General features: G+C 40.3%; 1 protein-coding gene across 1 annotated transcript in view; it reads left to right on the plus strand.

Moving 5' to 3' along the window:
• Window positions 1–3805: 3805 nt before the first annotated feature.
• The window catches only part of GNB1L (G protein subunit beta 1 like), a 46443-nt gene continuing 27445 nt past the window's right edge, over window positions 3806–22803 (plus strand). The window contains exon 1 of the mRNA XM_005524370.3: window positions 3806–3900. The gene's annotated coding sequence lies outside the window, so the exon portion shown is untranslated. The remainder of the gene's footprint in view (window positions 3901–22803) is intronic.

Here is a 22803-nt window from a genome sequence, read left to right on the forward strand (position 1 = left end):
CAGCCTCCCCTGGCCCCTAATACTTTCATTTCATTCTTCTGCTCATTATTTTATTATTTTGTCCTTGACTGGAACATTTCTCTCGTGCTCTTCCTTACATGCACCATTAAAGAAGGAAAGAACTTACATTTAAAGCTCAAAACTTGTGTAGCTCTTAAGCCATAAATAATGTTTTTACAGATTCTAAGATTATTAAATCCTTCTAGTTAGCCTCCCTCTTATTTTACAGCTCATCTGATTAGAGGGGACATACTCTTGTTAAACTTGATTTAACTACTTCTGTTTTGCTTTTGCAAGCAGACATGAGAAAACAGGACCTGGCTGTATGCACTGGTGATCAGAACATTTGCCATAGGAATGCAAAAAAAAAAGCTTGCAGCAAGAGAACTCTTTGTTGGTACAGCAAAAACCTCCAGAGAAATCCTGCAGTTCTTGAGATGTAGTTAACTTTCTAAATACAGGCAAGTCTACAAGCGAAGCTAAAAACTGTTTATCTAGGGAGATAAATGCCATCAAACTACCCTTTTTTGTAAAGGGCTGACAGGTGCAAAATCAGTAAAGGAATACTTCAGTGTGAGAAGATAGTTCTGCTAAGGTAGTGACCAGTTTTGGGCAGCTGTAGGAACTGAACCATTGGGCACTGTGCTTTGCCTCCCCATCTCTGGCTTCTGTTGATGCCCAGCTTGGGCTTTGCTGAGCCAGGCATCAGCTCTTGCCCACAAATGCAGCCAAACCAGCTTCTGCAGTTTGAAGAGATCCTGATACTGCAGCAATGAGCTGCACTTCTGCTTGATGAAATCTGCTCAGCTCAGACAGTACCTCAGGGGATGCTAGGGAGTCAGGCCTTGCCCGTGTTACAAACTACAGAACTGAGCACATAGAGAAATAGCCCTACCAGAGACAAAGTGAGTGAAAAGTGCTGAAAAGCCTCACAGTAGACAGCCTAAACAATGAAATGAGTTCCTCCAGTTAGTCCATGGTCATCAGTAAGGCAAATGCCTCTGCCTCCTGGGCCAGACAGGCCAGTGTTTTAATGGTAGGCATAAATCTATTGCATTTTTCTCCTCGTGACCTAACATATTCTGTCAGGCCAATGCATGCTCCAGAGAAGGAGTAGAATTTATGTGTACAATAAAACAATAGAGTTTCAGTGATATCAGCTGTTTGACAAATTTTAATATACATTTGCTATAAAACAGGCAGAAATTACCAGAATGTAATACCCAAATAAAATCCATGATCCATTTGCACAACAGATCTTCAATTTACTTGCATTCATGTGAAAGAGACACATAAAAATGATATCCATGCTTAAAATCACTTAAAAGCAGTCTGAAAGACCCCCACAGTTGCAAGTGATACCTCAGTACTTAGCTAATACTCATGTTTCGATGGCTTTGCCTTCATGATTCTTCCAGTGGTTCCTTTATGTTTTCTGGTATTTTGCCAAACACCTGTGAATCAGTGCACAACAAATATTCCTGCCATTTAATTTAGCCTTGCACAGAAAGGCTATATTAGGCCTGATGCAGACCTAATCCCAAACCTCTAAAGAGGTTTAAGGCACTCTGGTTTCACCTAATCCCGAAACCTAAACCAGAATCATTGAAAACCTCCATAACACCACAGGAATGGGCAAATAGTGAGTTTCCACTATGAAATTATTAAAAGGACATAGTGTATCTTTTGGATTTGAGACCTAAAGCTTTGCCTAAGGAGCTTGGACTGTCCACAATAAAAGTGTTTATTTTGAAGTTAGGAGATTGAAAGGTTTATTTGACTAGAGGGCTGATTTTACCCCTCCTACCCAAAAAACAAAGAGGGGTGATCACCCAGAAGAGTGGAAAATAGGAGAAGGGATGACCAAGTAACAAGGGAGGGGAAGCCCAGCAAAGCAGACAAAGATGAAACCCATGTTTCTTTTTAAGCTCAGTCATGGCCCCTTGTGCACAACTGGGCTTTTGGGACCTGAAGTTCCTCACAGCAAACATGTAAGGAAAGAGTTATTTCTGATATAATAAACACATTGCTGCTGTTCAAAATCGAGGATTTGCTCTTTTAAGATGTCTTACTGATAGTAGATAACATGTAAAAACGTGCTGTAATGGAACTTGCAATTACAACTTGCATCCAACTGTAATAAATTTGATCTTGCATTAATTCATGTTAAATTAATTGGATTCTGTCATTCCTGAATTCTGGTAACCACCTTATCTTGCCACACAACTCATTGTCTTTGTGTTGTGAAAGGGGTATTTCATTTTCAAGGCGACTGTAGGGAATATTAACTGTACCATATTCTAATAAATATTTAGCCCCTAACAAATTAAAGACCTGAAGTATACTGCACGTGTGGTTCCATTTTTCATAGCAATTTATAGCAATGATCTGCTGCTCTAAATCTCTTAATTCAAATCATTTCAGCAAAACATACAGGGAAATACAGGGCTGTACTTGTGCATTAAACAATACAGAATGTATTTATCTGTGCTCAGGACGTTCTTCCTAATGAGAGGCATAACCTCCTTGGTGTACTGTGCTTTCATAACCACCAAATGCCATTTAAAGCCCTTTAGAGCAAGCATTTAGGAATCAGTGTTCCTGCTGACGAGAAATTTGATAGGAGTAGAAAAGCAAGCTCCAGATTTACCTTCCCAAACTCACAGATAATCTCCATGCCTTTGTTTGCATCAATAAGTGGAACAGAACAGCACTCATTTAACAGCACTAGATTTAATTTAGCTTTGAAAGACCCTGTCTCCATAGGTAAAAATGGTAGGAAAACTCAAAAGCATGTTTTATGAGGTACCAAGCTTTCCAGCTGGAATTAGAGCAGGACAGTTTCCTGAAAAACTACATAAATGACACAGCTTTTAACTTCTAGACAGGTGACACAAGCAAATAATGGTTTATTTGCTTTCCTTGAGTTTTGGTGTGGCTGGAGAGTAACGGGGGCCTGTGAAAAGGAGAGGAGTACATCTCTCTGCATGGCTGTCATTGTACACGTCTGCACTGTGCTTCCCACCACCCTGGTGAGGGTGAATGGCTACAGTAGCAGGGTACAATTCCAATCCCACAGCAGTTTTGTTCCAACAATACACACAAGGTTATTTAACTATTGCCTCATTTAGTTCAGTTGTGACACCTAACCAGTAACTTCCATGGGGAAACATTTCAGAAGGCAACTTTATTTCTCTAAGGAAGCTCTTCCGCAGGTCCTGGGTAACTTTGGCTGCGTTGCGCTGAAAGAACTGGGTCTTTATCCCACAACAAAGCCAAGTTTACAGTGGCTCCTGGAGGAGAAAAATGACTTCAGGAATGCGATAGCCCCATGCATAGCAGAGATAAATGGATGATAAATGGATGCTAAATGGATGCTGTGCAAGCAGAGAGCCCAAACCACAGCTCAATGTGTACCCCATTGATCGGCCGTCCCGACCAGGTGGGGAATCGCCCGAGTCACACACGGACTGGTGGCAGCGACAGCCCGGCACCAGCGCCTCGGCTCAGCCCCTCTCGGCTGGTTCAGAGCTCGTGTCTGGCTCCGCGGAGCAGTGGCACGCGCGGGCTCCCGGTGAAGGCCAGGTCCTCCCGGTTACGGAGCGTGAGGAAGCGGACAGGCGCCAAGCCCCTCGTAGGACCCTCGGAGCGGGGCTTCTCCGCGGGAACTGTGGGCTGCCGTGAGCGGGAGCTCCTGACGGAGCCTCCACAGCCGCGTCCCGCTCGGTCCCGGCGGCTGCTGGGCCCCGGCGGGCCGGTACCGATAGCGCGTGCGCGCCACCCGCCGGCCCCGTGACGTCACGCGCGGGGCTCGGCGTTCCTCCGTGTCCGCCTGGTTCCCGCGGGGATCGCCGAATAATCGCTATCACGCACCCGCCCCGCCGGGCGGAAGGGTGCTCGGTGAGCGGGGCAGGGGAGGACGGGGGGACCACGCACTCGGCCGCGGGGGTGGCGGCGGGGCCGGAGCAGGCTGGGAGAGCTCCGTTATCACTGGCGCGGCGCCGCCTCATGGGCCGGAGGCGGTGGTGGCGCTTTGCGCACGCGCGGGGCGCCGCCACGGCAACGGCGCGGTGGAGGCTCGGCCGCCGCGCGCGGGGCGCGCGACGGGGGCAGCGTCGCCCACCGCCCGCGGCGCGCGACCCCTTAAAGCCCCTCAGAGCCTCGCACAGACCCTCAGAGCTCCGCACGGCCCCTGAGAGCCATTCACGGCCCCGGAGAGTCCCACAGGGCCCCTCAAACCCCCTCAGAGCCACTCACAGCCCCGAAGAGCCCCGCAAGGCCCCTCAAAGTCCCTTGTGGCCTCTCAGAGTCCCTTACGGCCCCGCATAGCCACTCGTGGCCTCTCGGGGCCCCTCACGGCCTCTCAGAGCCTGGCACAGCCCTGCAGATCCCCACACAGCCCCACTCCAGCCCGGGTGGGAAGAAGCTCAAGCCGGCACAGTGAGGGAGATGTCGTATCTGTGGCTGACGTGAGGCATCTGCTCGAAAACAGTGGTGTTTTGATTAGGGTCTGCATCTCCTTGATGCTCTGAGGCAGTTTGCCTGGACAGGCTGTGCAGGAGCTTCTCTAGCAGCGGTGATAGTGTGTGTTCCTTGAGTTCAGGATACACCCCATCAGAGATCAGCACCAAGCCTAGTGGTAATGGAGCCCACAGTTCTAATGGTTTGAATTTTACAACTCTCCATAATCATCCCACTTCTTTTATGACCAATAGAAACAAATATTCTTTAGGTATTTAAGCGACATAGACACTGCTTGAGCAGATGGAGGTAAGGCATGAACAGCCTTGGCTGAAGATTGAACACGGTTCTGTCCAAGGGAGGCACAGCGTGGGGTGGGTCTCTCCCCACCATTTGCAAAACAGTAGTGTCAGGAACACGTAAAAGTGCTTTAATACCTTTCATCTGAAAACATTTACAAAAGAAAACACATGATTTTCAAGTACAGTATGATAATATGAAAAATACCGTATTTCTGAGCCGGTCAGAGCTCCAGCGCTGACGGGCCCGGTCAGGGCTCGTAGCTGGCTCTGCTGGCTCGCTCCCTGTCGCCCTCTGGCGGCAGCGCGGGGCAGCGCCCGTCACGGGGCACACCGGGCAGCGCGGCCGCGTTGTTCCGAGCGCGCCCCGCAGCTCCCGAGGGACATCCGCGCACTGACCTCCGACACTGGCGTTCTTTTTTTATGTGGTTTTCTCCTCGGTAGTGCTGGTTGTTTGAAATAAGGAAAATCTCTTGTACAACTCCTTTAAATGACAATTTAGAGTAGGAAACAATCCCGGCTCCGGATTCAGCAGCTTCATTTTGAAATGATAAAGGTAAAAAGCAAGCATGGTGTGTGCTCTGGAAAAAAAAGACCACACGAGATGGAAATATGTGTGTAACTTTTTCCTTTGGGAATTGTTGCGGGGAGCATTTTGCCACACTTAGCACAGTCTCTTTATGACCTGTCATCCTTCCGAAGCTCCTTCCAGTGACCCCCAATTTTAGCAGCTTTTCTGTGAAGCTTTTAGAGAGGGCTCTGTGACTGAGAAATGTCATGAAATATGTGTCCTGTCTGCCTAAGTTACAGGAACCCTAGAGAATTTTTTAAAATTTTATTTGTAGCTAAATTACTAGATTTTTTAAAAGCTACTGGAGCAACTTCTTGTTTTTTAATGATTCCTATTAACGTTTTTATTGATTTACAGGTAAACTAGTTGTTTCTTGTTTTAAAAATACCGTGCAATCAGCAAGTCTAACTCTGTTTATTCTGGCTTGGATGTGTGATTATCAGTTATAAAGATTCTGCAGATGGAAATTATGTTGGTGCATGCACTGGAATAGATGCCGGTTTCTAATATCAGATAGATTGTCTGATTTTGGTTAATTGGTGCAGAGACTTATTTTTATGCACTGAAATGACAATGTTGGAATTGTAAGGTATTTAGGGAGCAGATCTGTTGACTAAGTATGTTTACGCTTTTTCTGAGCATTTTAGAATACTGTTAGTTTATTTTTGCAAAGAACTGTGTAATTATTGACCCTTTTATGTTCTTATACTCTAAAGAGACACATCTTTTTGGCTCTCTACCATGAAGTACATCAGGCTATATTATGCTTCATGTTTGTATAGGTCTTATTTTTAATTTGAGTACTATTTCTCTGCAAGCTCAGCCATAACAATGTACTGTTTCATTGGATCACTACTAACTGTAAACTATTTTTTTTCAGTCATTGCTAATTAGCTTATATGGGAAATTTAACCCTGATGATTCCGATTTTTCGAAATTATATTCTATGAAGCACTGTATTCATTGGGGAAAAATAGCTACTGTAACTGCTCTTCTGTAATAGTCTTGTTGCAGCTGGATTATACATGCATGCTAGTGCTATTTTCTGGCTTTGTGAAGACAAACTTGATTAAAAAAAAGGTTGAACTTTGCTTTTTTGGACACCCTTTTCAAGTTGTAGTGCTGATACTTTCCTTTTGTACAAACTTGGAATCTCAATACAGTATTACATGTTTGTTGTGTTTGTATGTCTTTATAAAGGAAAAAGGTAAGTCTAGTGACAGTAATGGTGTTTTCCTCCCCAGTATATCTGTGGGAATGCATTTATGCTCTCTTTGTAATAATGCAGTTTGACTGCACTAGAATATACTTGGTAGTAGAAATGAAGGATTTAAAATTAGTATTAGGTTGAAAACTCTTCAGCTGCTGGGGTTTTAGTTTCTAAATTACTGGTCTCTGTGGAGCAGTTTAAGTGATCACAAAACAATGAGAATGAAACAAATCTTTAAAAGAACCTGCGCAATTTTTTGCCCAAGCAAGCCAGCTTCCTTTTGAGCTCTGTGCTGGCACAGTTGTATCATTAAAAGTGCTTTTTTCTTTCTTTCTTTTCATTATCGATAAAATAATTTCACAAATGTAATGAATGCAGTTCCTGTGCTACAGTTTAATTATATGCAGCTAATGATGGCATAACTCGTCATTTCAAAAATTGTCTCACTGGCATTTATGACTTGGTGTAAACGCTCATGTATCGTGGGATTTGAAAGAACTGAAACTTTCAGAGATGTCGGGTTTGCCATGATGAGGAAAGTTCCTCATTAAACAAGAGGTGCAGGTTAGCAGTGGGAGACTGTAGAACATATTTAGGCTACAAATACCAGAGTCAACAAGATTTACTTTTAAAAGCCATGTTACTGGATGTCATTTGAAAAGGGGATATCTTAGTCTTGAAAGTTTCTAGACCACTAAACCAGAGAATCCAGGCTTTGTAATGATTCAGGAGCATTTAAAACAGTAATCAATCTTTTCTGCTTCTCAAAAGCTAAAGTTCCAGAGGAAGTCACCTTTTCTGTAAACAGATTTACCAGCACAGGTTTTTAGAACTATAACATCAAACTGTGAGCAAATTCAAGAGTTTTAGAAGAAAAATAAAATCTTTTAGTCAGCAAATCTTCTTTCTCATGATTTATTTTTAAAAGTCATAAGGTGACCATTACAGTAAAAAAATAGTTTGTACAGGATAACCTTCCCAGATGAGATGCAACCCTGTCCTAAACCTTGGGGTCTGCAGCCTGAGTTTCCCAGAGCTGCTGGGTGACAGCTGAGTGTAAGGTAAAGCTGAGCAAGAACTATTTGAAAAAGAAGTATAGACTAATGTTTAGCTTTTCTTTTTGTTTAAGTTATTCTGTAGTTTTTCAGTAGATGCTAAATTTCTTTGATTTAGGAGAGGGAAGGATTTTGCTTTAAAACACCAGATAGGAATCTTAGGACAGACTTTTCACACTCAGACAGCTGGAGCAGCTGTAGAATCCCCACTGAAATGAAAATGAAACAATTCAAGGTTTAGAAAGGCAAAAAGTGTGACCAGAGCATTAAATAGAAGGGCCATATGATACCAAAATTAAGCTCTGTGTTTATTATTAGGAAAATCCTTGTTTTAGAAGGGAAAAAAATGAACTTGTTCCACCACTTTCTTTTTTCCTCAGGAGAAAACACAGAATATAGCCTAGGTAATAAATCTGCTTTATGGCTCACATGAGAAAGGGTGGAGAAACTCCCATTATTTTCTTCCCAGAAATTGAAATACACATGAGCTAACATGGGAGACACTGGGATTTTCATCCAACAAATGCACAGCTGGCTTCTGCTTTTATTATTTTTCTAAGCCTAATAATTTTTCATTTGATTAGCTGGTGGCTGACAAAACTATCACTTGCACAGTGTTTTGTATATTTAGTAGAGTAGGTGTGATGCAAAAAAGATATTGTAATGTGTGCCCAGAAGCATAGCACCACTTGTTCAGTTGATGAGAAATTCCTGCTTGCCTCTTCCTAAAATGCAGGTTTCTATCATCAGCATTTGAGTTTGAATATCAAGAAAGGAACTTCTTGACCTCTAGAAGGAACTCTAGAAAAAAGAACTGGTGGGAATAGTAGAGCTGCAAACAAGATTTACCAAGGAATTTAAGTGTACACAGTGTGAGTTGTGGAGAGACCCATGGACACACTTAATGTGAAAAAAATAACAGCAGCCACCCACAAACCCACCCAGCCAATGAGATAAAGTGAGCACAGACATAAAGGTGGGAGAATAGGAGCCATCTAAGAATGAGGTTCCTCAGAGCCATATCTGAGCAGACCCCTATAAAGCCATGGATTCTCAGTTTGAAATCAGGAGGGAGAATGGCCTATCCTTCATCTGCCTTCTGCAGAATAAAGAAAACATTCAAGAATCCAGTATCCTGTTTTGCATTGACCATTATTGCCAGGACAAAACAGGCTGGTTTCTCCTGTGTTGACTCTTCTGGTGTTTGAAGTGCTAAGCTCTGCTGCTGTCTGTGTGTTCTGGGAAAAGCAATGATAACACCTTCCCTAAGTAAGCAGCAGGGGAAGAGGGCTGCATTCTTATCCCAGATTGGTAGGTCTTTATTGTCCAGGTGTTTAGTTTGTTTCTTGTTATTTTCAAAAATTCCAAAACAACTTGATGTGTTCTGGGGGCAGAAGAGAATGTGGGCTAACTGCTTCAACTCAAATATTGTGTGATGGCATCTCTGGTTTTGATTTGTAGTCACAAGTGCTGGATACTCAAAACCATGTAAGAAATTTCTAAATTAAATTATTTTGAAGCTACAGGTTCATTGCATAGCCAAACCTCTGCCTTTAATGTTCTTTCACACAGTGGCTATGGGGAAAGAATGATTTTGTAAGGAATAGTAGAATCACTGGATTGTGTGTTCTGACCTAGTTCCATTACACTCACTAAATAATTGTTGACAAGTTCAAGCTCTGTAACGAGAGGGTTATGACTTAGCTAAATGCCACGAGACAATATATGTTTATGGACAAGGAAAATGACCTTAATGGAAAGATATGAGACTACCAAAGTGGCAGTAGATCATCATGGGAGCTCTCTTTTGGTTGTATCTCTCTTTGAGGCTTTATGCTGCTAGGGATCAGAATACTGTGGTGCATGGGACTGTTTCTTGGGGCATGAAGTGTGTGAGCCTGTATCAGGGATGGCTGTTCCAACTGAGTGCTGCCCAGTGTGGAGGCACAGGTAGCAGTCTCTCCAAAGGAGGTAAAATCAGTGTGGCCAACTTTACTGTCCACCTCCTTTTTCTTCAGTTTTCCTTGTTAGAATTTGCATCTCTGTCCTGCCAGTATTTAGCTATTTGTTATAATAAATCTCTTCTGTAATGAGCCTGATTGACTTTCTGAAGCTGTACTTTGAATGCTTGCCCCTGTGTGCCACACTGGTTCTGAGCTGAGTGAACCACGTTCCTGTGTTGACTGGAGGGGATGCGTTCCTGACATGCAGCTGGGGATGTCGCTGGCTGGGAAAGGCCCTTGGTGCAGAAGTGGTTTGCCTTGGTGGCACCACCTTTCCTGCAGTGCAGCACCGTGGCCTGGTTCTGCACTGTGATTCCAGGTGCAGAGGGCTCCTCACCCAACTTGCAGAGAGGGAGAGAGTCCATAGTGCTGTGCCAAAAAACCAAATGATAGTGTGAGCAGCAGGGTCTCCAGCCTGCTTCAGTTCCACAGCATTTGTACTTTTTTGCTCTTAATAACAGTTGGACTTTATCGAACGAGGCTCTCAAATCTGAGAGAAATTTGGAGCACGTGACACATTGCAGGACTTTTTTAATTTAATTTTTTTTTCTAGTAGTGTATTTAGGCCTCCCTCCTTTCACTTCAACAATTGAGGGTGTTGGTTGCTTCCTCATGTTTGTGTAAGAAAAGCTTTTTATAGTCCGTTTTTCCAGTTGGCGTATGTACTTCCTCCACTGTAGCGTAACACATCATTCTTCCCACTCCCTCACAGACTCTGAAGCTAATGGAAGACCTTCAGGGTTGTTTTATTTTCAAAAAAAAATGGAACCATGGGGTTGGGAATGGTATTTATTATTGTCTTAAAATGTTTTCTTCAACAAGTTTTGATTTGTTCTTGGTAAATGAGAAGGATGTAAGGAAGCAAGGAATAATCAGCTGCATTTAGCTTATAGGACATTTAGTTTGAACTGTACATCTCTAGCTCAATTTTTGTTTAGCTGAAAATCTATCAAGAATAGCAAAAGTTTGTGAGAAACATGAATGGAAATAGGCTGCATATTTATTTTTTTTTGGCAGAAGAATTTTTAATGTAATTCCAAATATGAAGAATTTTTGATTGTCATCCTTCCCAGATTCTGCAAGGTAATAGCTGGAGTAAAGGCAGTGTAGAAGCTCCACATCCATCCATTATTTTGCCCTGTAATGGTGAGTCTGGCACACTGACAGCACTTGAGCCTTGCAAATTTGGAGGTGTGATGGAGGTCTTTCCTTGATGTAACATCAGTTACACCAAAAAGAAAGGAAAGTGGCATGGCCACTTTCATATCATTGACTGACAGAGTCCTGTCCCTGGTCAGGACAGTGTGCACTGCATCCTGCTTAAAGACAGTACAGGACCTGGTTTGCCACAGATTCAGTCCTGCTTGCTGGTTGTTTTTATCACCATTTTTCCAGGAGTATTACTTAGCCTCAGAATAGAATTAGTAATATTTGATGTAGAAGCCTTTTTTTTCTTGTCTATGACAGATAGATTATTGAGAATAGCTGGGAATACCCATTATTTCTAGTGATTTGGCTGCTATTTCTCAAGAAGGATTATGTTTTGTAACTATTTTTTCAATTTCAAATATTATTTTATATAGTCTTCCAAGGTTTTCCAACCCTAATGAACATGGCCTAGGTCCTTCAGCAGAGGGACATGTGCAGACATGGCCCCTGTTGATTGAACTGCCTCACTGCTTCAGATCTTCACTATTTTTAGCCTCCATATATGCCTTTATTTTTCCCAAGTGTCTGTTTCTAAGGTGACATCATAACTAACACAGTCAGGGCAGGAATTCACTCTTTTCCTATATGGATCAAAAAAAAATGGATCTGAGAATCCTTGCAGCTTAAATCTTACCATGGGATGTCTAAGATCCTGACAGCTAATTTTTTAGCTACTTTTGTATTCTGCAATTTCTCTATGAAAATAGCATTTTAAAGGTATTTGCTTATTTTATTGCTCCACTGCTAAATAATTGAAATCAGCACTTAGCATTTAATTATAGTGATTTTTTTAATCATAAATATTGTATAGTGCCTGATGGTGTAATTGGGCATTTTTATAATAAGCCCGTGTTTTTTAAAACAAGGGCGAAAACTCTGAAATTCATGCCTTCATGCTTGTGCCCATTAAATGTGGTTATCATTATCTAGTGACGACATATGTTCTTCCTAACTAGGATTCTCTTCTTTTTCATGCTGATGCTATCTCCATGCTAGATTGTTCCGTTCCTAGTACACCCCAGGGCAGTAGTGAGAAGTAAATGTGTCCCATATGGCCGCTTCAGATAGCACTTTTGGGTTCAGGGAGATGGGAGAGGAGAGAGACAGCGGGGTCTGCGTGCCCTCACTGTCCCAGAAGCAGGGCAAGCACAGAGGGAGCAGGGCAGTGGCTTTCTGTGCTGGCTGGCAGTAACGCGGAGCGCTGCGCTGGGACAGGGTGCAGTTATTTGTTGTGCCATGTCGGAGGAAGGAGCCAGGGAGGAACTGCGACTGAGTCACCGGCTCTTCCTGGAGCGCCTCCTGGGGTGGTGCTGCTACAGGCAGCCCAGTGCAAGACTGAGCCTGAAGGCTTCAGTGAACTGATTGCAAATACTTTGCAGAAGTCTTATTTTCTGGTAATTACTTTAACATGATTCAATGTTTTCTCTTTTGTCTGATCTTGTTATGAGTCTTCTTGCCTGATCCTTCACCCGCTGTCGTGGGAGCAGGGAAAGCGTTCCCACACCACGTGTACTGTTCCTGCTGTCTTTGGCCTCTCAAGTTCCGTGGCTGTGAGTAGGTGCTATTCAGTACAGCCGACCAGTGATGTGACCTTTTGGAAAAATGACTGATCCTGGACCTGTTCCCGTGAAGCCTTTCAAACTACTAAGCTGTTTCAGATAGTGGGGTTAGAGCATTTTGTAGAATGGGGGTCCAGGTGCTGTTTGCCTGTTCACGTTTCTAGTGATGCGTAAAATTTGAGCTCCTGTGGAAACCTGGAATCTTGCTGCTGAGGCAAATGTTGTGTATGAACTAAGTCCAAAGCACCCAGTCTTCAACAGATATATGAAGAATGGCTAGGATTTAGATTCCAGTGGGTCACCAACAGTGTTTACTAGAGAACTAATAATAACAGTGAACAGACTCATTCCATTCCCAGTTCTCTAGGGTTTTAGAAATCCAGCAGAACCAGCAAAATACCTAAAGCTCAGCCACTGAAACCCAGCCAAGTTTTGTAAATATTACAATGGTAACTTAAAATAAATATAAATTATGCTCTTTAAATGTACAGTTTATTTAAAATCATTTATTTTGCCAAACCATAAATGTACCCAATAACTAAAGCAAGAAATAACCAAGGTTAAGAAATCTAAGATTATAAGGTTTAGAAAAAACCTTTCTGATAGATTTAGTGCTTTTGTTTAACCATGTGATTTACATTTAATCCTAGTTAGACTAATTAATACATACATATCGTTATAGCAGACCAAACACTTCTCATAAGCAACTGACTGGTTTGTGTTATTACATTTGTTCAATGAGGGTGGAGGGAGAGAGGTTTAGAGTCTAACTCACTTGCATAATCTTTCGCAAGTAGTAAAAAAAGATCTGTCTCACTGTATAGCTACAAGAAATACATGGGTGCTCATAATTCATATTATCCCATAAAATTTAGAAGAGCATTCAGAGACTGCAAATGAAGATAATTTATGTGTAAAACCTCATCCATGAAGAATTTATTGCCATAGTAGGTATAATATACTTTGGCACAGATTTCTTCCGTGAAACTAGTACTTGCAGATTTGAGAAAGGAACATAGCAGAGACTTTGCAGGTTAAACTGTAGTCTGTTTTTTTACAAAACATATTTTAATCAATACTTTTCTCTTTTGACAGAGCTGAAGTCAGTTGGTAAATTAATGTGCCGTAGCTGTTGACGATGTGTTTGAACATCTTCACTTTGCAAGTAATCTCTTTACAATAAGTGTTAGCTTAGTGGTGCTGCCTTTGTGCAAGTATTGAAGTTTGTAAATACTTTGAACTTTAGAAGAAACTGAGGGAACTGCAGAAGTGCATTCCTACAAAGCATTTTAATTTGCAGTATCTAAAAATGAGTATGTGCTTTGCAGAGGTTGTTTGCTAACCATGTCCTGAAGCCCAGACCTCATTCTTCTTGTGAGGACTGCACTGGGACATGGGGCCTCATCTGTCTCTCTGCACTAGAGTAAAACTTCCAGGTAAAGAACCTGGGATCCATCCATCTCATTGCCAGTTTGACTTGGGCATGTGGCGGGCAAAATGAGGCCAAGACAAGGCTGTGGTTACATTGCAGTGCTGTTGTGCACAGTCTTGGGGAGATGTCAGCACTGTTCTCAGTGCTTGGGTGGCTCATGCAGCTGGAACAAAGATATATTTCCTTTTGTTCCTGCTGCTGGACTCTGCTTTCTGCTTTCTTTTGAGATTACATTGTGCACATATGCTTTTATAGTTGCTGCCTCTCTTTGACCCAAACACTTTTACTTCCATGCATGTTAATGACATTAAATGAAAATCAAGGCAAGCCATTGCCACTCTCTGATTTCTGCAGCATGCAAAGTAAACTTAAGATAAGGAAGGATTTGTTATACCATAAAATATGCCATTTAATTGCATGTAGCTGGGAATGGAGAGAAGTAGCTCCTAGCATGATGTATAAGAGGGATTTTAGTCCACATCAGCAAGGGAAGCTAAAGGGCATGTAAGTGTAAAAATGGACCATAGTTCTCAAGCACTGATGTAGAGCAGACAGGACCTTTAAAATTCTTCCCTGAAAAGTACACAGTGGTGTTGGGCAGCAGTCTGCTAGGCTTGGATTGTCAAACAACATTATCAATTCCTCTGGGATTTTAACTGTTAATTCCAGGAAGTCTAGGTGTTTCGGGAAGTGCTGTTCAAATATTATGGTATTTCTTCCGGATGTAGATCCTTGGACAGTACACTTATGCTTAGCCTTTTCTCTGTTGGCTTGCTCTGCAGGAGAAATCCCAAACTATTGAGAATAAAGATAACTTCCTGTGCCAGGTATATTAGCTGGAATTATCTCTGTTGTAGAAAGAAATAATTTTTGTTTTGAAAGTGACACAGGATTTTTGATGTTAGTAAAGATTTATCTCATCCAGGATGTCACTCTGCTACTAAGAAAAGCTCATTGGACTCATATCAGAAATACTGTGTTCAGTTCTCTGCTTGTCCAGATGGATTTAATGGTGTTAACATGGTGCAGACAATGGCAACTGAAACAATTTGGGGAAATGGAACAACTGTCATATGAGGAGAGATTGAAAAGTTTGGTATTCTGCAGTTTCGAGAAAGACATATATTTATCATTGAGATTTACAGAATCATGAATGTGATGAAAAAGCCAGATGTGAAACTGTTGCCCTCCAAATCCTGCAATGTAAGAACTAGAGGGCACTCAGTGAAGGTAGTAGGAGATCAAGTTTAAAGCAAAGAAAAGAAAATAGTCCTTCATTTTCTGGAAGTCCAGATTGTGACTGTTTTGCCATGGTAGGTCGCAAAGGCAGGGATATCAGCAGGTTCAAAAAAGATCAGACAATTTCACAGACAGAAACAGAGCTGCAAATGGACAGTGAAGTTGTGTGCCCTATAACATCATTGTGCATGGAGGGGCATTGGGGGCAAGAGGAAGGGACCCCAAAAGCAGCCAGGCTTTTATCTTTTTCCTAAACAGTATCTCTAAATAGCATGGCACTGGTGGAAGTCAGGTACTAGGTCAGATGGGACCAGTCATCCGACCTTGCAGGGCATGTTTTTCTGCCATGCAGTACCACACCATGTTCTGCTTTGGAAGGGTTTTATTGCTAGTGCCTTGAATTCTTGTAAGGATAATCAAGAAAAAAATGGTAGCATGTTAATACTCCATTGTTGACACCTAAAATATTGATGCGTTTTAAAGTCTGATCCATTGATAGTCAAATGCCTGCCTGTTACTGTGCATGTCACTAACATGGCATTTGTTTGGAAAATGTGCAACTTGGAAAATGAATTTTAAGTTTGTGTGTTTATTTTTCTTGGCAGTGAGTTTTGGTTATCTCAGAAGGGAAAAGCTATCCAGGTGCAGTGAAGCTGTGTGGTGCCTTGAGTGCTCTGGCAGGAAGGTATGCAGGACAAGTATGCAGGGAGCTGGATCAGAGTAGTTTCTTCATGCTCCAGTACTGTGTGCTACTGAGATGTCTTTGTGCTAGTTCCAAGTAGGCCAAGTTGAGCCAGTGAATCAACAGGGACTTAGAGCCAACCACATCCACAGATCAGGGACCCAGAATTTGGGTCATGGTCCCTATTTCAGGCAGTGGGCTTTAATGACACCTCAGAGCTGGGATGGTATCCCTGTAGTTTGGAGCATCCTCCCCAAGCACCCAGTTCCATGCCTGCCCAACTCCCTCATAGCCTTCAGGCTTCTTGCATAGCAGCTCACTCTTTTATTGCATCTGTAGCATTTGGAGGAGACCTGCAAAGAAAGGGGGGGGGGGGGAAATCACTATTTTACTTTCATATAGGACACAGAAAAGTTCCTTAACATATGTTTGGGTGGAGGTTTTTTGTAAAATATATTGTCTTCTGTATGCTTTTTTTTTCCTCTTGGTAACATTAAGTATATTAACAAATACATTCTTTGCTTCAATCAGACAATATGGGCTTTGTTCATATGGAGACTTTTGAACATTATGTGTAGCTCCTGTACTCTGGGCACAAGCTTTTAGCAGAGATACTTACATGAGCTATAAACTGTATGAGTGCAGCTCAGGTCGGCTCATTGTGTCTGTGGAAACTGATGGTGCTCTGCTGTTGATGAGAAATCCACCATAAACAAATCCTCACTCATGGTCTCAGGTGTGTAATTGGGAAACATGTTTGGCTTTTAATCAAAGGAAATGGAGAATTTGGTTCTTAGGAATATCTTCTCTCTTGTTTCAATTAAATAAATGTTAATGCAAATAAAGAGCTTAAAGCAGTCTGACTAAAGCCTCAGCTATTTGAGCTTTGGTTCTGTGAGAATTTGGACGTCATCATCCTTTTGTTTTCCGCTTTTCTGGGGAAGTTCTTCAGCTATATGGCAAAAATAAACAAAAGAAACCTTCTAAATCTTCACACTTAAATACATTTATAAGTATTTTTAGTTACTGTTTACTCCTTGCAAATTTATCTTGGTCTGAAAAAAAGTTTTAGTCGTATTGTTTTCCCAACAAAGATTTGACCTTCATCTTTATACACAGTTTCACTATTCTTCCTATCAGCATTTAGTTCAAAGGAGCACTTCGAAGCACGCAGGCAAAAAACAGTTCTATTGTGTAAAATAGAAATGTGTGTTTTATATCACAGGAGTTTAGAGAACAATGCAGAGGTCAATTGTGTTGCTTGCTCTCCTGTCACATGATGTGGGTGTGTATATGAATGCATCCCTGGAATTCCACTGTGGGATCTGCATCTTTGAAGCTGATGCTAAAATTACTGCCGAGGCTCTTCCAAAGGCGGATACTGATAGAAGATTCAATGAAATCGAAGGTCGCCAGTCTGGTAGGCGTTGAAAGATACCTGGCTATGATACTATTTCTGATTTAATAATGCGAATGGGAGGCTAGCCCTTTGTAATAATTAGGACTAATTACTGAAGAGGTGTTGACAGATGGGCTAAGAGGAAACAAACTGCCTTTATCCAGTGGCTTAGAGTCAGATTACTAGTCTTGTGTTATCTGTTTCTCAGAAAGTAGAAGCTTCAATCATTCACTAAGTCTTCAAAGGGGAAAGGGATCCTAACAATATACAGGATTTGGGATGAAGCTATGAAATAAGTCTTTGACTCAAAATGGCTAAATTAATCTCCTTTCCGTAAATTATCATACTTTTAAAGTTTGAGTTACAGATGGAGAATCTGATTATAGTACTGAAAAATACATGAAATCAGTATTGATGACTGTCCTGTTGCTGCTTCTGCTCATGGATTAGTCTAAGATTGGTTCCTTGCTGTTAATTATATTAATATGAATTCTTTGATTCCTTCTTATGCCATGCTTGCTATCCAGCTGAAACAGAGACATGGGAAAGTATTAAGTACTCTTTTGTTCAGTGTTTATGCAGATGTTATATCTGATCAACAAGCAGAAAATACATCTGCTGAAGTTAATTACAGTTATTTTCCGTTTTAGTTGACAAGATCATGCATATTCCAGGAGGAGAACAATATATTACAATACAATTGCATTTACTGAGAATGATGTAGGATTTCCTTAAGGAGGATTTTTTCTCTCCTTTTGAAGGTCATGTCCATCCAGCACATCTGCATAAAGTGGATACAGTTGTCCAGTGTGAATGGAGTTAACAAAGACATTCAGGGATTAATGCTTTGTCACCAGAATGAACACTCAGTGTGACTTACTTTAGGCAAATGATTTAAAAGTCTAGCCATCTTCCATCTTCTCAAATGACTTTTAAGTGCTTTTCTCCCCACTCTCCACCATATATAGAACCTGGTTTTCTTAGAAACACGATAAATATGGTTGCATTTGATAGCACTTATAAGCAGAAGTAGCTTTCAATTATTTATTTACTTTTAACAAAAGGGGCCATTTAATTAATGTTTAAATATTTATAACAGTTTTATTGTCCTGTAAAATCGGTTATACTTTGATCTAGATTTTCTGGTTTGAGATAATAGGGTTGGTAAAAGTTTTCCTAATGAATTTGGTCAGAACATGACATAATCTGATTATCTGACGAAAGATTGACACTTCAGTTCCTGCAAGCATAAAAGCACGGTACAATGGGGGCTGTTCAGCACAAATTCAAAGGCTGGGAGTTCAAGTTCAGGTACGGCAGAATTGTTCAAAGTTTCAGATTAATACAGTGAAAAATGTTGCATTTTTCACCACATTTTTGGTCAGGAATAATTTATGGTGGATGAGAGGAGTGAAGCTTGAATTTAAATATATAAACTGGAACTCCAGTCTGTAACTTTGGGTTAATTTCCCTCCGTTTGCTAAATAGTAGTTAACGTTACTTGTTAAAAATAGAGAAACTAACTGGTCAGAACATGACAGACACAGGAAACAGCACCAGAAACTGAGAATTAAGCATCATCAGTATTCAACCTGTTACATATGGAACCAGTTTTTTATCAATATACCTCACATTTTAATTAAAATTAAACAATTAAACTGTTTAACATATGAGCAAATGCTTGTATGCTTGGAGATGAGCATATTTAAATAGTGCATTCTACATGCTTATGTAAAATAGATGTAGATTTATGTGATCAAACTGGTATGAAAGAACAGTTATGTATAAAGTGTAAGCTTAGCCTAAACTGTTAAAATAAACATCAATTTTTTCATTTGATATTCAAGTAATATTTGCTTTGCAAATGTAGTTCTTGTTTGCAGTGGAATTATAGTGATCCCTACTAGAGTTCTTGAACTAAGTTGCTCTCCAATAACTTGGCTTATCCAAATACTTACACTGTATGGAACAGGAATCCTAGTAGACAAATGACATGTACTATTAATAATTAAGCTTGAATTTTGAGGGATATTTCATAACATAAAAATACTTATAATCTGTCATTTTGAGTCATATATTTTAAAGTGGTGTGTATACTAAGTCTTTTCTTTCTTTTCAATGCTGAAGGGGTTCTTGGAGAAAGTAAAGTGTTAAGTACCAAATGTGATGGTCTTTACTGAAATGCAGTTTGTTTCTGACCTTGACAAGATTTTTCTGACCTGAATAAGGATTTAAAGCTTTAATCTAATGAATAGATACAGACTGTCTACATTGCTTTGTTTCTTAAAATACCACATGGCACGTGAATCTCAGGGTCCCTGGGAAGGGACCGTCTGTGCCTGGAGTCAGTGAATGGAGTCCTAATCCCAGTTCTAGGGACTGTGCCACCTTGGGAGGTCACTTACTGTCCCTGCCACAGCTTCTCCATCTCCAGAGAAGGATGTGGAGTAACTCTGGTCTCAGAGATGTGCTATTTACACAGATGCAGAAAGCTGCCTAGGAGAAAATGCTTTATGAAATACTGGTGTAATAAACAGACCCTGCAAACCCTCCCTTGTTTGAGCAGTCTCACCGATATCATCTGGTAGTTCGGACAGGCATAGATCAGATCCAGGATTTGGATTTCAAAATACAAGCTGGTCACAAATAGGAATTGCCCTTGCTTATTTAATATTCCTTCTGTGTTTATGAAAATTTATCTTGTTTGCTATTTGCAGTTTTAAAGTATATTTTTTAACTGTTATGAAACAAATGGCAATATAAATATGGGGTAGGAAATAGGTATAATATTCTGATATTAATGCATCTCCTACCATAAGCTGGTGAAGTACGTAGCCTGTTCAGCTAATTGCAGAGTCTTTTTTATTTTAATGAATATGTATTTTGTGAATGTATTTTGTTCTTGTCTTTTTAATTCTATGAAATGTAAACTGTGTCATTAAACTAAAAGAAATATTTCGGGAAGCGCTGTCAGAACTCAACTTGCAGTGCAGGTTAATTTACTTGCCTACCTCTGCACGGCATCTCTGCCGTGGTGAGGCGTACACATAGGGGGTATTTCATAAGAAGAAGGAAGCCCAGAACATTAGCTGAAGTTTTAAAAGTGCATGAAAAGTAGATTCCTTCATAGTGTCTTCATAAAGTGTCATGTCTCACTATCCCCTCCCACCAAATGAGTGAGAACTGCCAAGTTCAGGGGTGTTCATATTAAAAAACAAAAAATTTGAAGACTTCTGACTGTAATCAACGGTCATTTTTACCTCAGGTATGGCCAAAGCAAAATAAAATACAGCACTACAAACTTCATGTGCAATAAAATATTTGTACATATATTGCTTTTATCAGAGCTTAATCCAAATATAATATTTGTAGAGTAATAAAATAATTTATATACTTTGGTTTTATTTGAATTGAAGGAGACTTGATGCAAAATTGAAATGCACTGTCTTTTAAACTTAGAAATATACTGAATTAATTTAATTTTAAGATGGGTATGAAAATGGGATTTGGTCACTTTCTCCCTTTTCTTTGAATGTATGAACCCAGATCCTGGGCAGACCTTAATGTTTATGGAAACAGCTCCATTTCCAGCAGCTCTGGACATGGTCCTGTACATCAGGAATTGATTATAAGTGTTGTATTTTAGAAGTATAAATTAATTTACTATTGGTTCTATTTTATTATGTAATACCATGTCACATATACTTTACCTTAATTCTGAAAACTCTTGTTATATTTCACACTTGGAAAAAGAAAGTGTAGAAGACAAAATGTCACCTGATTTGTACTGTGTTTCATGTTCCTATGCCCTGTGGGAGAAAAGGAAAAGTAATAGAACAGACAAATAAATAAATGTGGTGTTGAAACTGGCATGACAGTTTCTGCTCTTGCACAAAGGAACTGCAATCAATTTATTGTCTTCATTGGTCAAGTGCCAGAATAACAGTATAATATTATACAAGAGTAGATTAATTAAAGTAATTAGAATGGAATAAATTAAACAATCATAAAAGTTTGTCATGGGAAAAATATGTGTTTAGAATTAATTAGTTTTCAAATAAAGTGATATTTTAATTGCTCAGAGTTACAGAATCCTTAATTGCAGACACATAATTCTGGCCTAAATAACTTTAGTTGCTGTAACAACTTGATATATTTCTTCTCTGTCAATTCTTTTTAATAGTTTGTTACCAAACAAGATTATTGCCGGAATGTCTGCAAAAATGTCTGGAAGACGTTTAATTAGCCCATGCTATCTGAGGACATTATTAGCTCTTGGAACCAAGAGATTTGTGGCTGATGCTGCACTGTGCAGCACCCCTAATTAAGGAGGATGGGCAGACAGAGCCCCGTGGCTGACAGATTGTTATGCATGGCTGAACTGGAGGCTACTCAAAACAGTCTTTTGATGGTCCTTGGCTCATCAATTTTCTGCTAGATTTCAGTGATTTATCACATGTACAAACTTAAATTCATTCTAGGTCTGATGTTATGGTGAAGAGAGACTTAGATAAATCCTTTTTTTTAACTTTGTGCATATATAAATGTGTATTAGTATTCTTCAAGTTTGCAAAGTGATGAATCATTTGTTGTCTTTTGTGTCCCAAATAGTTTTATGGAGAGTGTGTTGTAGAGCTGAACTCCTGTGGGCTTTTATGCTTTCTTTCTCCAAACAGGGCTGACTGTAGTTACATCATTGCACTTTTCCAAGCAATTAATGGTTCCAGAAAATGAAACAGATGGGTGTCTTTTCCCTCATTTGCAAATTGAACCTGTTTATGAAACTCTAGAATTTCATCTGTTTCAGCTGTATTTCACGCTGTATTTTAGGCTCCCTTGTTAAAAGCTAGTGCAATAACATGAGCAGGGGCTCTCATGTTTTCAGACCCTATATTTTTGGCATAAATGTATCCATGATATTTGTCTGTCTCCAAAATGTTTACTTCAGTAAGATTTGCAATGCCCAAAATGTTTAATTGTGTTAAAAAAGGTCAAGCAGCTGATAGCTGAAGGCACATATGTCAGAATGAAAGACTGAAAAAAAATTATCAGTCTGACACAGGGGGAGTATTAGAATGATTAATGTTTACATTAATTTATGGCTTTTACATATTGATTAATAGCTTTTTGTTCCAGTGACCAAAATGTGTAAATGGCAATGAGATCCATATGCTAACTCAGTGTCTTTCAAATGATTATAATCATTCTTAGTTTTGTTCCCATGCTGAAACTATGTTTTCATATAGAAAGTAATTGTTGTACAGTGACTTTTTTAAAAATTGCAGATGGAAGTATTTGCAATTGAGCCTCAAGATGCAAGCCTGGGTTTCAGTATTCTTGAAGGTTACACACTGACATTTATATACATTTTTCTTGCAAACTGCATTACTTAAAATCTTAATATATTGTGGCTTAGCCTTTTTCAGGTAAGGAATGCTTACAGACAAAAAGGGTGCTAATGCTGGGAGGAGCATTATCTGAGTGGAAATCATTAAAAATGCATTGCATTGCATGATGGTTATTAGTCATTTTCTCCCCTGCTCCCATAAGATTTCTTGGCATATCACCAGTTGCTGATAAGCAGTTTTGCTTGCTATCTGTCCATTGACTAATACAATTAAAATGTGGAAACCTCCATCATTCATTGTATAAATGTCAAGAGAGAAGGTAATTTGGGGGATCTC

This window comes from Pseudopodoces humilis, chromosome 20 (genome assembly GCF_049639895.1).
Source record: "Pseudopodoces humilis isolate 2021_Gansu_Grassland_sample_001 chromosome 20, ASM4963989v1, whole genome shotgun sequence".
NCBI lineage: Eukaryota > Metazoa > Chordata > Aves > Passeriformes > Paridae > Pseudopodoces > Pseudopodoces humilis.